This window comes from Typopeltis vanoorti, chromosome 13, assembly GCF_054136105.1.
Source record: "Typopeltis vanoorti isolate ZY-2024b chromosome 13, IOZ_Tvanoo_1.0, whole genome shotgun sequence".
NCBI lineage: Eukaryota > Metazoa > Arthropoda > Arachnida > Uropygi > Thelyphonidae > Typopeltis > Typopeltis vanoorti.
The window spans coordinates 30,371,209-30,386,085 of NC_143561.1; the positions used below are offsets into that span (position 1 = coordinate 30,371,209).

Sequence of the window (14,877 nt, forward strand, 5' to 3'; positions counted from 1 at the left end):
TCAAAAACAATGTCAAAATCTTTTCTCTCTCTCTCTCTCTCTATGCTGCGTTTTCAATCTGTGCCTGAGCACGTCAGCTTCAAACTACTGGTACTGTGCTTGAACTATGCATATTTTCAAGTCCACATATCATCTCTGCCACTATTATGAGACGTTGCTGAAATTAGCAATCCCTTACAACATAAACTAAAGTTACAAATCATTTTAATAACAACATTTTACAAATGATTTACCAACATTAATTCTTTATTTTCTTTAATGGAGAGAAAGACAAATGAATTTAATTATAACGCTAAATTAACATGTTGTATAACTAATTTTGAGATAAAAACTTCATACTTTTGTCACTAGTTTCATATACCTTTTGGTACACTTTTTTGGGAGAATCCATTAAATATGAGTTAAATGTGTTGTATCCAAACTAAATGGAATGAATCAATGGTTGAAAATGGTTTAAGAAAGTGTATATGTCACCATACATCCTAAGCTGGAATTATCACATTTCAAAGAATAATGAGCATTATATTCTAGGTCTGCTGCATGAAATTTCTGATGAATGATGTAGTTACACTTTAGTTTTAACTGCACTGAGATGCATAGTATTTCTGAAGTTTCTTTGAATATTCTGACAAAGCAGTTATGGCTTATGTATGGCATTTCTGTATTAAGACCCTAATATAGAATGATCTTCACTAGTTATATGATAGGCTATTCCAGATTTGTATTTTATGCATTTTTAACATGTTCCGAAATGAGGATCTCTCTCCAGGCCATCCTGTTTTTTAAAGTGATGCTAAAAAGGAGCTTTCTTGCTGTCTTTCATGGAAAGGCAGCAAGAAAAGATTATATTTGAACAGTCAAAAATGGAGGAGTAAAAAGTTTTACAGTGGCTGTGCTGTACAAATCAGAAGGAATTGTCTGAAGATTGAATTCCAAACTAGAGAAGAGCTCAAAGCTTATCTATAAAAAAAAATAATAAAAGGAAATAAAACAATTTGAGAATTTCCAAGAAATTTCCCTACTGAGCATTCTAATTAAAATTTATGCAAACATGTTTTAGAAGAGGCCATGAAAAATTATTAAAGAGAAACATAGAGAAGAACAACCTGGGTTCATGCCAAATAGTGGGGATCACATTTTCACTACATGACAAATAGTTCAGAAATCATGGGAATATAACTAGGATTTGTATATTAAGTTTTGCAGATTTGGAAAGAGCATATGGCAAGTTGCTAAGAGAATAACTATCTAGAAAATGCTACAATTATATGAGATAACCAGAACATTATGCAGAGCATTACATAATCTATATTTAAGTTGTAAATTAGCAGTTAGAACTGAAAGAGGTAGGGAAAAGATAGTCTGATATAAAATATTAAGTGTAAGACAAAGACAATAGTGTACTATATCTCCACTGTTATTCATCATCTATATGGAATAATCATTACATTATGAAAAAGTAGCAATAAACCTAATGTCAAAATCAAAGATAACATTCAAGAATATGTAAACAGAGATAATCTAAGGTAATATGATATGATCACTTAAAAAGAATGGAAGAGGAAAAGTTAGCAAAACAGTTTGTCAATTATTTGTCATGAATTGAAAATCTGATCTAATGGCAAGATATACGGAGGGAGAAAAAAAAAGCGCACAGACAGATGTGTGCTAGAAGAGCAAAATATAGTCTGACAATATTGATTCTGACAAATAACAGAGTAATCTGTAAGAAGGCTGTTGATATGAGGTTAATAAAAAGAAAATCATATATGTAGTATTATCATAGTATCCTGTAACACCCCTTGAGGGTAAATATCAGGATTTTGTAGATGATAAAATATAAGAGACAAGCTTCGAGCAGCACTTAAGCCCAAATAAACTAATCTGAAGATGATAAGTAATTTAAAGAGAATGGAGATAAGATTAACAATCAAAATGAGACGACAACCAGGATATTGCTTGTTGTAGCTAAGAGTACTTTAGAAGAACAAAATGTAAGAGTTAAATCAAATATGCGATATAAGAGCAATTCGGGACAAAGTTGCTGATTAGTAAGCAATCACGAAATTATCTTTGACTGTCACTATTTGACATTCTAGGAGTGAATAAACTAGAAAATGAAGATGGTTAGCTATTTTGAAGCAGCTGATATGTTGCAAAAGTTTATTTTCAATCTCAATTTTTATTTGAACTGGAGATATTCTTCAAATACCAACATTTTCATTTTATCTGATATTTTCATTTTGCATATTTTTGCTATTATGTTAAAGCAGCATTTCTCAATCTGGGCAGTATTGTTTCCTGAGGGTTTTTGGTGAGGAAAAAATATTAGGAATCATGCCAGTCAGCAATGTAACAGTTCCAGACATAAAATAATGAACATACATTTGAATTTTGTTGTAAAAAGCACAGAAATTATGAAATCAGCTGTAATGAGTGAAAAACCCATTATGATTTTAATTTACACATATTCCCATAATTGCTCACTTTTATAACAAGCATACTACACAGATATACCATACAAATTTTGGTAACTATACAAACAAGCTTCAGGGTCTCACTTTAGTGAGTACGGGCGTGGCAAACCCGAGGTACCTGATGCTGGACCATGCCTTACTTCATGTAATATACATCTGGTATATTATTATCTGTAGACTGGTTCCCTCCTCTTCCTCCCTTGCTTCTTTCTTTCTTCTCTTCTTGTTCTTCCCCCGAATACTATTAGAGTATTCGAGGGGAATCTTTCCTATTTTGCTGTGTCATTTCGTCTTGTGCTAACAGGACATTATCAAACACCGTAACATGATCAGGCCATCAAAAAATGTTCATACCGCATCGTTAGCAAGGGACGCATTTGGGTTTTATGCAGAGGAACCCGTTTGAAAAACATGTTACAGTCTCCATTAGACACCACTCTGCTAGAGGAAACTCCATCAATGAGCCCACTACCTGTTTGGGGAGGTGTTTAGGGGCAGCACAAAGAAATGGTTCTGCAAAAGGATGGAAATGGCAATGACAGCAGCACCAGATTATGGCTTTAGGCAACTGGAACACCTTCTCTCTGACAGGAAAGGAGTTGGAACTGGTCGAGGAAGCCATGCGCTACCGGCTAGACTTAGTCGGGCTTTCTTTGACCAAGAGGAGAGGCTCTGGAATTATCGACCTGGATAAGGGATGGAAGCTCTACTACTCTGGTGTGAGCCCAACAATGTCTGCTCAGGCGGGTGTGGGGGATACTCACAAGCCCCCAGCTGTCAGACTGTGTTGCTGAGTGGATCCCATTGGCGGAACAGGTATGTGTGTTAAGGCTTCAGATGAAAAACCATGATTTGGCTGTGGTGCAAGCCTATGCACCTAATCTGGAGTCAGAATACTCTGCCTTCCTAGAGGAAGTGGATGCTGCTTTTGACAGGGTAGCAGACATGGAATCAGTCCTGCTAATGGGTGACTTCAATGCACATTTTGGAACAGATGACCAGACATGGAGGGACGTGGTTGGGAGGAACGGCACCCCTGACCTTAACGTGAATGGGTTGAAATTATTGAACTTCTGCTGTACTAACAGCTTGTCCATAATGAATACCTTCTTCCAGCACCAGAAGTCCATAAGTATACCTGGTACAGGGATACACTAGAACAAAGGTCTCTGATTGACTTCTTTATAGTCTCAGTAGACCTATTTTCCTCAGTGTTGGAGGTTCATGTGAGAAGAGGGGCAGAACTGTCAACTGATCACCACCTTGTTGTGTGCACTCTATGGCTTCAGAAACCAAATGCTACCATCAACGCTGGTAGGCCTAAGCAGCTATACCACGCGAAATGGGAGGCTTTGGAAAATGAGGCTGTGAGGAAGAATTTTGTAGATGACATTTCTGCAAGGTTCAAAGAGATTCCCAAGCATACTGCAGATGTTGAGGAGGAGGGGAAGCTGTTCAGAGCTGTCACTGCCTCTGCACTCTCATGCTGTGGCAGAAAGCGGCTCGGCATGGCAACGGGCAGTGAGAAAAGGACACCTTGGTGGAACCAAGAAGTCCAAAAAACTGTCTGGGCAAAAAAGGAGTCCTACCTAACATGGCTTAGGGTCAGGTCACCTGAGATGCATTTGCAGTATCCTAAGGCATGAAAAGCTGCTGCTGAGGCAGTAAAGACAGCAAAGCAGAAGGCTTAGGAATCCTTTGGAGAAATATTAGACTCATCCTATGCAAATGCAAACAAAGTATTCTGGCAGACCATCCGCCGCCTTCAAGGGAGGAAATTAAATCGTGCACAGCAAGGGCAATTAAGGCCTCTGATGATGCACTTTTAACAACCGAGAAGGATATCCTCCACAGATGGAGGGGGGAATACTTTGAGAGCCTTTGTAATGCGGGTGGCCCAGCAGTTGTGGACATCCAAGAGGTGCAGATCGGGGCAATGACTAGTCTCACAGCAGAAGAGGTCCATTTAGCAATAAAATCGCTAAAATCGGGCAAGGCTGCTGGTGATGATGAAATTCGGCCCGAAATGCTAAAAGCCTTAAATCGAGACGGTGTTCTCTGGCTGACTCGAGTGTGTCACGCTGCTTGGATATCTGGGCGAGCACCGAAGCAATGACAGACAGGCATAATAATACCAGTCTTCAAGAAGGGAGATCAGAAAGATTGCAGCAACTATCGTGGCAGCTCTCTCTCTGCTCAGCCTGCCTGGGAAAGTGTATGCTAGGTGCTTGGAAAGACTGTGCAGGAGCACAGTTGAGTCAAAGTTCCAGGAAGAACAATGTGGCTTTCGTCCTGGAAGAAGCACAACTGACCAAATCTTCACTTTAAGGCAAATCTTTGGAATATGCCAAGAATGTCTACACGTTTTGTGGACTTGGAGAAGGCATATGACCGGGTTCCTCAGGATAAGCTTTGGAAAGTAGTACAGAAGTATGGAGTGGATGGACAACTATTAACTGCCATCAAGTCCCTGTATGAATGCCCAAAGTTTTGTGTCAGGGTAAACAGCACAAAGTCTGAACCTTTCACAGTCTCCGTTGGCCTCTGCCAAGGGTGGTGTGTTCTGTCACCCCTCCTTTTCATAATATTTATGGACTGGATTGATAGGCACAGCCAAGGCAGTGAGTGTGTCAGAATTGGAAGATGTAGCACTGAATGTCTGCTTTTTTGCAGATGACCTAGTTCTGCTTAGCTCTTCCACAGATGAGCTCCAGCAGACCCTGGATAGGTTTGTAGCTGTTTGTGCAGATGCCGGAATGAAGATCAGTGTGGCCAAAACAGAAACATTTGTGGTCTCCAGACAACCATCCCAATGCACTCTACATGTAAGTGGAGTTCCAATGAGGCAGGTGGAGAAGTTTAACTACCTTGGGTCCATATTCACGAATGATGGAAAATGGGACGTAGAGCTAGATACTCGAATTGGCTTAGCAAGCTCAATATTGTGGGAGCTTGGCCGTTCGGTAGTATTGAAGCGGGAGTTAAGCCAGAAGGCAAAGCTGGCTGTTTTCAATACAGTCTATGTCCCCATCCTAACCTATGGTCATGAGAGTTGGGTAATGACCGAAAGAATGCGGACACAAATCCAAGCAGCTGAAATGAGGTTCTTTCAAGGGATTGCAGGGCTGACAAGACTCAACAGAGTCAGAAGCGCTGCAATTCGGGAAACCTTCAATACTCAACTGCTGCTTCTCCGTGTTGAGAGATCAGTTACGTTGGTAGGAGCACCTGGTCAGAATGGCACAAGAGAGGCTCCTTCAGCAGGCCCTCTTTGCCAAGCCAGAGGGCGGGAGGCCATGTGGAAGGCCAAGGACTTGCTGGATAGATTATATCCAAAACCTTGGGTGGAAACGTTTGGGAATTCCACCAGAACAACTGAGCTTGGTGGCAGAGGATTGTGACCATTGGAAGTTCCTCTTGCAGCTGTGTCCCCCACAACCCAATAGGAAAGGTGGCCTTGAAGATGTATGTATGTACAAACATTCTTAATTATTTGAGTAGTTCTTGGAATACCCAATTCTTGGAATAGACAAAAATGAAAGGAGTGACTTAGCTTCTGTGACCACCTATATCAGATTAAGGGCTAGTTTATAATCTAATTTTGTCCTTGGTGACTAACCCCTCACTACCTACCTCTCCAATGTCTAGCCTCTGGTCCTCCTCTCTCACCTTACCCAAACACTGACACAAATGTAAAAATCAATTAAGAACAAACCATTCTATTGGAAACATGTCTACTAAAAGAAAGTGTCGCTTGGTTTACCAAAAAAAGTCTAAATTATTCAAAAAAGCTAAAACGTGGTGCAAAAAATGTTGAAGTGTATAAAAAGTATTTTTGAAAGTTTTTTTAGTTGGTTATACTATAAATTAAAGATGCCAAAAAAAAATTATTTTCTTGGATAAAGGATTAATCCTTTTCCAAGTGTAAATAAACAAAGTTTGAGCATGAAATATCTTCACAACTGGGCTACTTGTATATATAGAGGCTAATGACTTCACATCAACTGCCTTCGTATTCCATAATGCACACACACACTTGAAGGATGTGTGCTTTGCATTATTGAATACTAAAGGCAACTGATGTGAAGATACTTCATACTCAAACTTTGCTTACACTTGGATATAGGATTAAACAAAGAATATAATCTCTTGGCATCTTTGATTTAGACGTAAAAAGTTTCTTTGTCTTTTTTCAACAATATTGACATGATAGAAAAATAAAGATGCTTCCTTATCAGCAATGAAAAACAACATCACTAAAACAAAAAAAATTTAGAAAGTGCAAGCTTACAAAATGTCAATGAAGCATTCTTCAATGGTTCACTACACAAAGGAGTGCTGGATTCTCTCAAGAGATTGTCTGATCTTGAAGGCTCAAGTGGAAATATTTGCTAAACAATTTGGATGCAACAATTTTGTATGTAACAATAGCTGGTTGAGTCTATTTGAAAATCAACATAAGATGTTGTTTAAAAAGGCTACTTGAAGTTGTGTTTATCATTAACCAGATTTAATAATAAATGTGATCCTGTGCAGTACTGTTTTTAATTGAACAAAAATAAACTGTTCAGTATTAAATATGTGCAAACTATAATGCACCTAATTTCTTATTAGGTGCATTATAGTTTATACAAGCATATTCATACAAATAATATCTGTATGTAATTACATTATTTTTAAACAAGTATTAAATATGTAATTTATTATTTTTTTTCTCTAAAGAGAAAAAAAAAATTACATACCCATTAAATCTTCTTCATGTAGCTTCCTCAGTGAGAGGGTGCAGCACCACATCCCTCCAGTTCTCTCTGTTGGTGATTTTCCTTTATGTTTCTGCATAGCCATGTGATCCTGTCCATGAACTTATATCTTCAAGCCATGTCTTTCATTTTTTGCCTCTTGATCCTTTTCCCATAATTTTTCCTTCTAAAACTGTTAGTATCCTCTGTCCTGCTGAAACTCTCAGTAAATATCCTGCCAATCTCATCTTTCTCTGGATCATTTCCTGTAATAAAGATCTCTGTGTTCTCATTCTCTGTAGGACATCTGTATTTGTTACATGTTCTGTCCATGAGATTTTCAGAGCTCTCCTATAGCATCACATCTCAAATGCCATTATCTGTTGTCTTATTCTTCTTGAATATCCAGGTCTCACTTCCATATGTAAAAACTGGTCACACTAATGTTCTTATCGTTCTTTTCTTTGTCTCGATACTCACAGAACTTCTGAGCAGATCTTTATTTTCCCAGAAGGAATCCTTAACTATGGCTGTTCTTATTTTTTTTATCTTGCTTTCCATCTGCAGTAAAGTAGGTGCCTAAATATTTGTATTCTATTGTATGTTCATATTTTCATATTGTCATCATCATCAAATTCCTGCCATGCACCCTCAAGGGGTGTACAGGATATGATAGCACAACATGAAAAAATTACATCATTACTAACTTCCTATCTACAATTTTCCTCCAAATCAGTCTGTTACTTGTCAAGACTTCAACATTATCAGATCTTATATTTCTATCGTCTAAGGCACTTTGTGTCGTATCAATCTACGTATGTCTTAGACTGACTCTGGGTTGTTTTCCTGCCAACCTTGCAGAGAACACTTGTTTTGCTAATCATTCCTCCCTCATTCTGTTTGAGTGATCATATCACCTGAGATTAGCTCTGCTAGCGCATTCCTGGATGCTGACAATGTCAAGTTCTTTCCTAATATCCTCATTTTTAATATGATATTGCCTTTTGATGCCATCTATTCACACCTATAATCTTTCTCAGGACTCTCATATCTGCGGTCTCTAGTCTTTGGTCAAGTGTTTTACTTCTGACCCAGCTCTCAGATCCATAAGTTAAAACTCGTTTAAACACTGTCTTGTATACAGCTAATTTAGTGTTCCGACTAATTTCTCTCTTATTCCATATGAATTTATTCAATTGACTTCCTACCATACCAGCTTTGCTGATTCTGTGGTCTATTTCTATATTTAATTTACCATCTTCAGTAAAAATCATGCCTAAGTAGCTGAAATGTTTCACTTGTTCCACAGGTTCTCCATTCACAACACAGTTGACATTTTCAATGATTCTGCCTATTTTCATCCTCTTTGTCTTTTTATTGCTGACCATCAATACCATATCTATTACAACAGTTATTCAATTTAGTCAGAAAATCTTGTAGATTTGTAGCAGATTTATTTAGAAATATAACATCGTCCGCATAAAGCAAAGTGCTGACATTAACATCTCCAATTTTGATATCCTGTTTAATACCACTTTCCTTCATAATGTGATCCATATAGATAATGAATAACAGAGGGGATAATGTACATCCTTGTCTCACACTAGATTTAACATTAAACCATCTTCCTGTACTTCCTTTAATTCTAACTGCTGACTTACAACTCAAATAAAGACTAAGTATTGCTTGATATAATGCCCCATTGACACCATATAACTGTAGCGTATTGAATAGCTTCTCTCTTGGCACCTTGTCATATGCCTTTTTCAAATCGACAAAACTTAAATACAGATCTTTATTATATTCCCATGCTTACTCGACTATTTGTCGTAAAGTGAAGATCTGATCCTGACAGCCTCTATTTGGCCTGAATCCAGCTTGTTCTTAACCAAGCTTTTCTTCCACAATTCTTCTCAACCGTTTCTCAAGTATACTTGCATAGATCGTGCCAGGAACACTCAGTAGGGATATACCTCTGTAATTCTCACATACAGTTTTATTTCCCTTTTTATATATGGGTACTATGAGAGTTCTACTCCAATCATCGGGAATTCGTCCCTCTATCCAGGCTTTCTAAACTGTGCAGTGCAGCCACTGTAAGACTCTTATACCACCATACTTCAGCATTTCTGGTCGAATATCATCTACTCCTGCTGCCTTTCCACATTTCAATTCTTTGATGGCTTTTTCTACTTCAAGTATTGATATGTATTCCGTGTTTTTAGCAGTTTTTTGTCAGTGTTTTTTACCACTGTGTCATCACTGCTTGTTTCATTTAGCAGTTTTTCAAAGTAACTACTACATACTTCAAGGATATCTTTTTCTCCAGTTTTCATGTCACCTTTATCATCTCTAACTCCTTTTACAGCACTCTTTCCTCCATTTCTAAGCTTCTTCAACAACCTCTAGAATATGTTGCCACCTTCTTGATATTTATTTTCTATATTCTTGCAATGTCCTCCCATGACTTTTGTTTAGCTAGTTTTACACAGTGTTTAGCTTTCTTACATTTGTATCTGTATTCTCTAAGAGCACAAGCTGACTTATTTGACAGGAACTTTTGATATGCTTTCTTCTTTTCCTTCACTGCCTTTTTAACTTCCTGTGTCCACCATGGAGTTCTAATTTTTCTATCCTTGCAGACAACTTCACCACATGCTTCTCTAGCTGAATCAATTAGGGCTTTCTTCAAGGCTTGCCACTGAATCTCCAAGGTTTGATTCCTGTTCTCAAACTCTTTCATTTTTTCTTCAATAATCTTTGTGTATTTTAGTCCACAGTTCACACCTGAGAGCTGCTCAACTTTTATTCGCTTCAAAACTTTCTTACATGTTATTCTTTTCAATATGAAATTCAATTTTATCCCTGCTCAAGACTAAATAGTGATCACTTCCAATTTTAAATCGTCTGTACACTCTGGTGTCCAGCACCAGGGAGAAAACATCACTATCAACAATAACATAGTCAATGAGATTTTTCTTATTCCTTGCCTCTTCTCTCCATGTGAATTTGTGCACATTTTTATGTTGGAACATGGTGTTAGTAATAACCATTCCATGTCCTGAGCAGAAATCCAACAGATATTTGCCATTATTATTAGCTTTTTTCTTTTCTCCAAATTTTCCCAAAATATTTCTGTATATCTCACAATCATTTCCTAATCTGCTATTTAGATCCCCGACAAGGACCAACTTTTCCTTTTTCATTGTGTCAGTTGCTTTTTCTAAAGCCTCAAAAAATTCCTCCACTGCTATCTTAGTGGAACCTTCTGTGGGACCATATACACAAATAAGTCTCATTGTCCAGTTCCCTATTCTCATATTTGCTCACATTACTCTACTTGAGACTGACTGCCATTCAAGAAGATTAGCTTTGTATTTTTTGTTGAATACTATGGCTACTCCTTCTTTTCTTGATTGTCATTGCCTGAATATAACATTTTGTATTTATTGCTCAGAAAGATCTCACCAGTTTTTGTCTTTTTTTGTTTCATTCACCCCTATTATGTCGATCTGGTACTTATCTAATTCCTCAGCTAGCTCCATTTCTTTGCCATTTAGGTTTCTTATGTTGATAGTACTGATTTTTAACTCTGGTGATGTTGAGTTGGGGTGTGTTTGCAGAATTGTTCCAGTAGCTGACTTTTCGCTGTTCGCCCTGGTTCCCTGGCGAAAACAACGGGGTCCTTGTTTAACAGGGCGACGCCCAAGCCGGCATGAAATTTTGTCATGTTGTACCATCATTTTTTTTATTTTGGTTTAACCAATAAGAATACAATTTGGTCGGCTAAATCCCAAATTGCCAGCCCAATCCTCGTTCGTTCAGTATCCAAGTAGATACCCAACAGGGTACACCACAAGAAGGCGAGGATTGGACATTAGGTCAAAAGCCCTGGTCGGTTCTCCGCATTCCTTTAAAGGCTATGTGGAGGTCTCCTCTCAGTTATACAGCTTTGTCCCTTAAGCACTCTGGTTTGGATCTGTTTTCTTTTGAGATTTTCATATATATGTCTAATCCAAATTCTTTACCTTCTTCAATTAGTTAGTAGCTGCAGTAATCTGATTAATTTATTTCGGTTTTCTGCTATTAGAATGGTATCATCAGCATATCTAAGATTGTTGTATTTTATACCCCTGATACTAATTCCTATTTTTTTCATCACTGTCTCACTATAGATATTAAATAGATTTGGTGAAAGGATATAACCTTGTCTAACTCCTCTTTTTAGATAAATAGTTGTTATCTCCCCAAAGCTTTCAGCAGCTCAGCCGGGGTATTATCGCACCCAGGGGTTTTATTATTAGTAAGATTTTTAATTACATGTTCTATCTCCTTTCTTGTCGGTAGAGTGGTATCAGTTGTTACATTTAACTTAAGGTGTCATGAATCATGTAACCATCTTCATCATAGAGATCTGATAAATACTCCACCCATCTTCCATTTATTTTTTCCTTATCAATGACTATGTTTCCATCTTTGTCCTTGATGTTATTAGACTGTGTACATCTTGCTTTTCCATTAAGTTCTTTCACTTTCAAGAGTGCTTCTCTGGTTTTGTTCCTATTTTGCAATTCTTTTATCTTAGCCACTTCCTATTTATAATAAATAAAACTATTTATTTTAGTTTTCTTTCAATCTTCTGCATAACTTTTGATTCTTTTATCCAATGTTTTTTCTTCTTCATTTGCTCCTCTTTTCTGTGTTCTTCTTTCATCGATAAGGTTGATTACTTCTCAAGTTATCCATCGTTTTTTCTTTCTTTCTTGTTTATCAATGTGGTTTTTAGCAGATGTTATGATAGCTGCTTGTAGTCTATTCCTGAGAGGTTCATTTTCGTTTTGCAACTATGCAAACAGCAATTCTGAAACATTTTCATTAAATTTTGATTTTACTATTGGATTTTGTACCATTTGCAGATCTCATTGTAGGGGTTGACTTCTTTTAGTTTTTGTTGTTTTCAGGCAAATATTCATCTTCATTAAGACCCGTCTACGATCAGATCCACAGCCAGCGCTTGGCATCACCTTTGAGTTCCGTATTCCATTGAAGTAACGTTTACTGACAACAATATGATGAGGTGACATTCAAAATAGTTGATAATGCCATGCCTTGAGCATCTGTTTCACTGACCTCTGTTTTGTGATAATCTAATTGCATGCTATACTAGGTGTTTCAGTATGACGGTAGATTAGCTTGCAGTGTTTCATAACTTTACTACTTCTAATATGAAGTAATTTTGAAGTTCAAGATTATGTTGGAAGTAGAGAGGCAAAATAATTTTGAAGTTAAAGTTTAGATCTGTTTGACTTTGCTAGCTTTTAATTGTAATAACAAGTGAGTTTAAATCATAAGTTTAAAAAAAAAAAACAGGTTTGATGCTTATATTTAATCTATATGTTACTACCGAATGCTATTTGACATTGTCCATCTCTGTAACCTCATCATCATAAAGCAAAAATTAACAAGAATGCAATTACATCACCTTTTTGTTTTCTTAAAAAATATGCATGATAATATAACATGTGCAATTTTAATATTTATTTATTAGATCTAAAATGTTTATTTGTATTAAACATTGGATTTTATCATTTGTTGAAAAATGCTAAAATTTGAAGTTAAAATAACATTTAGATTGTTTTAAAATGATTACTTAAATATAAAAGTACAATAAAATACTTTAAAAGGTTAATCTGGTTGAATGTATTTATTATAAAAATTGAATGCTATCTTGAAACTGCATTATGATTATACAGGTTGCTCATAAGCTGGCTATGGTTGAAGCCAATCTGGAACGTGCAGAGATGGGTGAATCGTAAGTTGGCCTCAAGAGTTAAGGTGGAAAAAAATGCTCACCTTGCAATCTATCCTGTCCATTCATTATTAATTGGTCATATAACCTCCCTAAATAAAATAGCAACAGCTTCCTTTTAATATTTTGACTACTAACTGTAGTTTATGAAGTTTGAATTTTTGAAGTCAGCATTGTTTTTTTTCTCTGAGGGCTATATAAATGTAAATGATGCATGTGAGTGTCAACACTAATTTTTATTTTTATTTTTTCCCCATCTGGCTTTGCCATGAAAATCATTATGCATGTGCATGTATATATATATATATGGTAATTTAGATCGCTAGAAGAATTGCCATGTTGGAAGCTGATTTAGAGAGAGCAAAGGAAAAAGCATCAAGTGGAGAAAGGTGAGATAACAATGAGGAATTTATGCTCTTTACATGTATAACTACTAATTATTCATCAGTTTTCTTTGTATTTGGAGCAGAATATTTGTTTAAATGTGTGTGACATTGAAACATGCAACATTCTGTGGGATATTATAAATTGGTGGCACATGAAATGGTATCTTGAATGTCTTACTGGATTCCTTACCTCGAGAGTGCATTTGTTGCTAAATGTTAGTATATTGCTAGCTGCAAACTGCTTTTTAATACGAAGAAATCTATGAAACTCAGATTCATACAGCTTAGGAAACCTCTGCATGTGTTACTGCTGTGAACATATATTTTTATATTTCTTGAACTTACTTTGTTCCATTTTTTTCTGCACTGTTCAGAGTAAAAGAACATTAAAAGTTTTTTCAGCCACCCTGCATTAGCATGGGAAGCATAATTAATGTTATAAAACTAATATACAGCCGACTTTAAGATTACAGAATGAAATGCTTTTTACCACCTTTATTGCTAGTTTCTATTTGCATTTTGAAGGATAAGGCTGTTGTTAGATAATGTTGGAGTCTTGACACGTAACAGACTGATTTTGAGGAAAATTGTATAGGAAGTTAGTAATGATGTAAATTTTTCGTGTATAAATATCATATCCTGTATACACCCCCTTGAGGGTACATATCAAGAATTTGATGATGATGGTTTTTGCTAAAAATAAGTGTTAGTTATGATGACACTATGCTTGTTACAGAAATCAATCTGTTTTTGTCTTCTCTCATTCCAGATCCAAATGGACCCACATGTGTAGATGTTCTCTCTGATCCAACTTTTGCAATCTAGTCACCCCATAGCACAAATAACTATCTTTCTTGCCTCCAACTTCCTTTATACATCATTCTATTTTATAATGCATGTTATCTATTTTTGCTTCCTCATTCTGTTCTGCAGGAGCATATATTTGAATAATCAGCATATCTCTAGATTTAGACTTCACTAGAATTGCTATTACTCTGATTTTTTGATGACATGGATAATGTTTTTATTAGTTTTCTTCTCTACAATGAACGCTACACCTCTCTTTGATATTTCACCATCTGACGTATATACTTTACGCTACCACAGGGCCTGTTACATCACCCCGACACTACTATTCCGGGCCTACTGAGACTACCCAAAGTTTATTTCTTTTCTCTTTAGACATTTATTGAAAGAAAAAAGAAAAAAAAAAAAAAAAATATATATATATATATATATATATATATATATATAGGAGGCAGATTTAACTCATCACTGATATTGATATATAGTGAGTAATGCCTATAACAAGGAAATTTTGACTGTTTATAACAAATGAAAAAATATACATTTTACTTTAAAACCATGAATAAGTAACTGAATATTCCTTTGAGGCATTATAGGGTATGATTCATAGGCAATACACTCAATTGTAAAGATATTAATGCTTTATATATATATATATA

At 36.3% G+C, this 14,877-nt stretch overlaps 1 protein-coding gene across 2 annotated transcripts in view; it reads right to left on the reverse strand.

Moving 5' to 3' along the window:
• Eaf (ELL-associated factor) overlaps positions 1–14,877 on the reverse strand; it is a 184,923-nt gene that overhangs the window by 1,512 nt on the left and 168,534 nt on the right. The window lies entirely within an intron of this gene.